Source organism: Octopus sinensis, linkage group LG22 (genome assembly GCF_006345805.1).
Source record: "Octopus sinensis linkage group LG22, ASM634580v1, whole genome shotgun sequence".
Classification (NCBI taxonomy): Eukaryota; Metazoa; Mollusca; class Cephalopoda; order Octopoda; family Octopodidae; genus Octopus; species Octopus sinensis.
Genome location: NC_043018.1, coordinates 14,752,330 through 14,759,304, shown reverse-complemented (window position 1 = coordinate 14,759,304; position 6,975 = coordinate 14,752,330). Strand labels below are relative to the sequence as shown.

The following is a 6,975-nucleotide window of genomic DNA, read 5'->3' as shown; positions in this document are numbered from 1 at the left end:
CCTTGAGAGAGTGTCCTTCTACTATAGCTTCGGGCCGACCAAGCCTTGTGAGGGATTGCATAGCCGGAAACTGAAAGAAGCCCGTCGTTATATGTATATATGTATGTATGTGTGTGTATGGTGTATGTGTGTGTTTGTTGTTTGTCCCCCCAACATCGCTTGACAACAGATGCTGGTGTGTTTACGTCCCCCGTAACTTAGCGGTTCGGCAAAACAACCGATAGACCAAGTACTAAGCTTAAAAAAGAAGTCCTGGGCTCGATTTGCTCGACTAAAGGGGGTGCTCCAGCATGGCCGCGTCAGCAATGACTGAAACAAGTAAAAGAGTAAATGAGAGAGTATATACATACACACACAAACACACACACTCATATATATATATACACATATACATATACATACACACACAGAGAACATAGAATGGAGAATTAGAGAATTATACCTTTTTCATCATCTTCCAGTCGTTCGATATTACATAATTCTGTGAGGTAGTGGCCATGCAATTAATCAAAGGCGTATTTGGTCGACTAAGATATTCTAGAGGTTGAGAAGTTTAGCTTCACTTGATCCATATCAAAGGTACACCGCACTGCTTGGAATAGAGAACATTTTAAGGTAGACAGGTAGTAGAACCCCAAATAATATTTGGTCAGTATAAAGAGATATATCAGAAGACCTATTAAAAATTGTAATTATCAGGATATGAGAGCATTTCAAAACGATTTGACCACATTAAAATTATTACTGACCCCTTCAAATATACAGGGGAAGCTACTGCAATTCGCCCTGTAAGATTGTGAGTTAAAGTCCCACTGTAATCCCTTTCCTCTTAAGATGGAAAGACAGATGTTGTACAGCCTATTATGATTTGTTAGTGTTACCACCGCAGTCGTGCAGTGGTGGAATATACTGTTCTCAGTATATTGGTTCAATTTTATTCCATATTTAAAATTATTTACTTCTTGACGAGCAACTCTAAATATAGAAGTGGTAACAAATGTATGAAAACATAGTTTTCAAATTATCAAGACATTTGTCAAACTCTTTCCCTACCTTCTTCACACGAAATTGAAACGTCAGGTATCTTTAGGTGAAAGCCATCTTTCTCAGACCTCTGTTTATTTCAGCGCTGGAAAGTGTAAAGACAGTCATCAATATCACGGCGTTACCGATGATTTAAGTGGAGGCGCAATGGCCCAGTGGTTAGGGCAGCGGACTCGCGGTCATAGGATCGCGGTTTCCATTCCCAGACCGGGCGTTGTGAGTGTTTATTGAGCGAAAACACCTAAAAGCTCCACGAGGCTCCGGCAGGGTGTGGTGATCCCTGCTGTACTCTTTCACTATAACTTTCTTTCACTATTACTTCCTGTTTCTGTTGTACCTGTATTTCAAGGGGCCGGCCTTGTCACTCTCTGTGTCACGCTGAATCTCCCCGAGAACTACGTTAGGGGTACACGTGTCTGTGGAGTGCTCAGCCACTTACACGATAATTTCACGAGCAGGCTGTTCCGTTGATTCGGATCAACCGGAACCCTCATCGTCGTAACCGACGGAGTGCTTCCACACACCGATGATTTTATTTTATTACTATGCATAGGAGCTGAACTTACCCATACTGATAAAGTACTACCCGAGAAACTGTCCAACGCCAAATGACAATATACAAACCATTGATCTTTCAATTAGTATTCAAGTCCTACAGTTTTTTAACGTCATAATCAGAGAAGGCTGGATGACGGCCATGACATTTTCCAGGGGCTTCGAGACTGTTTCGAGGGGAACGGCATTCGAACGAGGTGCAATTGATGTCAAGAGGTGGGCGGAAGTTTGGATGAAATGTACCGAAGGCATCACCATCGATGACAGACAAGAAGTACCAAGTTCCTTTCCATTCAGCCATTTTCGGTCAACAACAGGATGAAAGTCCCAACATGCCGTTGCCGACATATGCACGTTAGTATTAGGCCTACTAGTAGTCAGGGGTCAGTTATGTTTTCGCCATGCGCAATTAAAAGCTGGTTATTGGTACTTGGATTTGAACTCGGAACGTAATAACCCGGAATATATACCGTAGGACATCGAACCATATCTTTAGATTGGCACTAACTATATCGACTCTGAAAGTCGAAGTTGATGTCGATGGGGATTCGAACTCAAAGTACAGAGAATTGAAGCAAATGCCGTCTTAAATGCTGACATGGGAACATTACAATCGATTATATCGACGCTAACTTTTCAGAAATTTGTGCGTCTGTGCCCCCCTCCAAAAAAACCCCAAAAAGGGTGATATATATATATATATATCAGCCGGGATTACGAGGATAATCTGGTTCTTGACTGAAGATAGAAAACTTCGAATGACCCGTCCTTGTTTTCTTTGTATCGTCTATCTGGATGTTTTGTTGTCCCCTTTTGTATCACTTAGTTGTCCGGATATTTTGCGTTCATGTCCTATTTGTATGATATATATATATATATATATATATATAATATATATATATATATATATGTATGTATGTATGTGTCTATGTATGTATGCATTGCGTACGAGTACATAGACAAGTATAGATATTCACGTATACATGCATACATATACTCACACACATGTATATATAAATATACACATGATTACAGACTTAGATATAAACATACACACACAAACATATCAGTGTGTGTATTTGTGTGAGTGTGTATGTGCGTGTGTATGTGCGTGTGCATGTATGTGTGTGTGTGTGTGTGTGTGTGTGTGTGTGTGTGTGTATGTACCCAGTAAATATTATTTAGATTCGCCCTCTTTCTTTTGTTATAATATGAAAATCTCAACAAGTTTCTATTTTGACTTTTTCTTTTTTGCCACGTTCCACGGAGAAATCATTAAATTAGGTTTACCTGACACGTGGGTCTCTACAAAACGATGCTGCGTTGTCAAGGTGGTGGGGAGAGAGTAGAAAGAACGGAATTGACTGTTGGCGCTTTCTATCGATAATAAAACAATTAATTTCCGTCTCCACGTTGCTCATGAATATTATTATAAAATCTATGCCAACTCATGCCTTTCCAATCTTACACGAATCACTGCCAAAAATCAATGCATCTGATTACATTTTCAGCCGTTCTGTTGGCGACAGATGTTGTGTTTGCTATTGGTCAACCAACGATCACCGTGGCATTCATTACCTGATCATTCCACTTAAATATTAGCCACGTTAAGAACTAAACAACTCTATTTGTTACGATAATAAAACACAAGCACATTCTTCTGATCATTGTGTGAAAGCCAATTACTTCAGGTAAGACATTCTCAGTTATTTATTATTATTGTTTTTTTTTTTTTACCTAAGTCATGTTATTATTGGTATCACTGGCAGAGACGTTAGCATACCGGGTAAAACCTTTGCAGCATTTTGTCTGTCTTTACGTCGTTCTGAGTTCAAATTCTGCCGCGGTCGACTTCGCTTTTCATCCTTACGTTGCGTACTGGGGTCGATCTAACCGACCGGCCGACCTCCCACAAAAATTTCGGGTCTTGTGCCTAGAGTAGTAAAGATTATTGTTATTACTGCACTTGTTATTCTGGTGAATATTATATTTATGTTAATAGTTTTTCTTGCTGTATAGCCCCAGATCAGTCCTCTTCGTGGAGATCTTTGACGTTCCATTTGTGACCAGACTGCCTCCTTGTATATCTACATCGTCCAATGTGTACTTTCTCTTTTAAAGATGGTACAGTGCGATTCGAGGGAGGTTTGACTGCTATTTATTGTAGACAGGGCAACGCGTAAAGGCTCCCACTTGTAGTCTATAATCTTGTTTTTAGATTATATTGTACTAGCAGTATCGCCCGGCGTTGCTCGGGTTTGTAAGGGAAATAACTATATAAGCATTTTTAGAGAGTTATAGCCAAAAAATAGCAAAAAAAATGCATTAAAAATGGAAAAAAAATTATGGTAATTTTTTTTTTAATCGTAGACTCATCGTAGACGCGCGCTAATACCCAGAAGGGCTCGATATGAATCACGACTATAAGATACCCGGTTTTGGCTAAACTGCACCGCAAAATGTGGGAGTAGTTAGGAATCTAAATCGTAGGAGACAGACACACAACTTGACTTTTATATATAAAGATTTTAAATTCCAAATAATGTACCTGCTTGCACTAAATTGAGGCGTTTATAGACGCATGTATTTATGTAGGGGTATTCATACACGCTGGCATCTATGAAGCGGTTTATACATACTGGTATCTATTTAGAGGTGTTTATTATGCTGAAATCATGTAGCGATGTTTAAACATGTGTTAACACAAACATCACATCTTCATTTGTAAAAATGTCCCAAAACCGCAGAGTGACAATTATCTAGGGAAGAATTGAGTTTCAAAAACCCGGTTTTAGATGTAACCATTTTACTTCTCTTAAATCGCCGCCGCTATTCAGAAGGAAATAAAGTCCAACCCCACCCCTTAAAATTCTAGAGTTTATGTTTATCTGTGAATAAGCAGAAATACAAGAACAATGTCTAGACTCATTTACGAACCTTTCATCTCGTCTTTTGTTTGCTAGGTTGAATCTGTGCGTAAGTACCTCGTCTGTCTATCTATCTATCTATCTATCTATCTATCTATCTATCTATCTATCTATCTATCTATCTGTCTGTCTGTCTGTCTGTCTGTCTGTCAGTCTCCCTCTCTCTCTCTCTCTCTCTCTCTCTCTCTCTCTCTTTCTCTATCTATCTATCTATCAATATATCTGTCTGTCTGTCTATCTATCTATCTATCTATCTATCTATCTATCTATCTATCATCTATCTATCTGTCTGTCTGTCTGTCTGTCTCTCTGTCTCTCTCTTTCTATCTATCTATCTATCAATCAATATATCTGTCTGTCTATCTATCTGTCTATCTATCTATCTATCTATCTATCTATCTATCTATCTATCTATCTATCTATCTATCTATCTATCTATCTATGTGTCTGTGTATTGGAATGTATGTATGTGTATGCTAAGCACAATTTTTTTCTTGTATACATGATGTTTAAAAACTAGATTGTGTTTTTGGTTTTATCTTTCTACAGTTCTTTCTTGTAATTTCGTTTGTGTTCATTGCAGTTTGTTAATATCCACAGTCGCATCTTCTGGATGATGTAATGTTGGCGTATATTTTTTCTTCTTTCTTTTATGGAAGTTAGGCTATATATGAGTAGTGCAGACATAGCCGGAATACGATGTACACGTCATCAGAGAGTATTTATTACAGTACTATGTTGTATTATAAGTACTCTTTTACTCTTTTACTCTTTTACTTGTTTCAGTCATTTGACCCCGGGACTTATTCTTTTGTAAGTCCAGTACTTATTCTATCGGTCTCTTTTGCCGAACCGCTGGGTGACGGGGACGTAAACACACCAGCATCGGTTGTCAAGCAATGCTAGGGGGACAAACACAGACACTCTAACACACACAAACAACACACACACACATATATATATATATACATATATACGACAGGCTTCTTTCAGTTTCCGTCTACCAAATCCACTCACAAGGCATTGGTCGGCCCGGGGCTATAGCAGAAGACACTTGCCCAAGATGCCACACAGTGGGACTGAACCCGGAACCATGTGGTTGGTTAGCAAGCTACTTACCACACAGCCACTCCTGCGCCTATGATTTTTTTCGGTAATTTTCCTTTTTCTGGAGGAATTCTGTGGAATACAGATACATTGTTTACTAGTGTTTTCTTATTTCGACTTGCTTTATATTATGTGCAATTGCTCCTTGTTGCAATTACGCGATGAACGAGCAGGAGAACGTCGTATTTGGATGGCTAATGCAACAGTTAGAGTCTTTAGTTTACTACTTTCACCTTCGCAATCGACTTCACAGATCCAAACGATCACTTGTAGGTTGTTCACGATTTTACATCACTTTGATTTGTAACCTTATATTCTATTTTATTCTATTATCAACCTTTATTAATGTTAGTTTCATGTTTGACGCGATGTTTTCTGATTTATTTGATGTGTTTTTCTATTTCAAAATACATATTTATTTGATTCTTTTAATCGATTTTATGTGTTTTCTGTATTTTTCGTAAGTGTAGTCACTAATGTAATTCATGTACTGTATTGGTGTTCACACTGTCCATTGATCGGATACGTTGGTAACATGGCGACACAGATGTTGGATAGAATCTGAACAATTCATTTTGAGTTATTTATAGATCTAAGTAGGCTGTGAGAGGTTCTCTACGTGGTTGCTCTACCTGCTGAAAATAGCAGTTAAACTCTCAGCTGTATCTAAAACACTTAGCTATATCGAAAAAGGCAAACACACATAGTCCCTGACGCAAAAAGACGAAATTGCTAGACAGGAAAGCTTTTCATCATAGGTTTGTTCGATCAAAGCTGACCCTCAGCTAAACTAGCACCCCCACCACCACTACCATAACAACAACAACCGCAGCAGCAGCGACAGAATTCCTAACAACAATGGCCGTAAATTGAAAAGCCCAAAAAAAAAAAAAAAACATATTCGTGTTTGACAAATTTAAATAGCTTCGACCGGGAACCGATAGGGCGAGAGATGGTTATGGGTGTAATCGATTCTATATTGTAAACATGGTAACACCTGTGTGACAACAGTTATTTCGATGATGTGTGCAACACCCAATGCAGCAACACGTGTTCAGTTTTGCCACGAGATCATTTTCGCACGACGGACATTTTCAGATTTTGTCTTGAGTATACCTTCTTTGTCTGTCTGTCTGTCTGTCTGTCTGTTCGTTTGTCTGCCTGTCTGCCTGCCTGCCCGCCTGCCTGCCTGCCTGGAAGGTATCTAACTCGTATGGTGGATGAAATAAACCAGAAATTCCAAGGAAACTAGAACTGACGAACATCAGCCAGGAAATTTACTGACATATCTATCTGTCCTTCCATCTATCTATATATGTCCCTCTATCTCACTCTCTCTCTC

At 38.9% G+C, this 6,975-nt stretch overlaps 1 protein-coding gene across 1 annotated transcript in view; it reads left to right on the top strand.

The window, feature by feature from the left end:
• Positions 1 to 3,109: 3,109 nt before the first annotated feature.
• The window catches only part of LOC115223153 (peptidyl-prolyl cis-trans isomerase), an 8,274-nt gene continuing 4,408 nt past the window's right edge, over positions 3,110 to 6,975 (top strand). The window contains exon 1 of the mRNA XM_029793580.2: positions 3,110 to 3,290. The gene's annotated coding sequence lies outside the window, so the exon portion shown is untranslated. The remainder of the gene's footprint in view (positions 3,291 to 6,975) is intronic.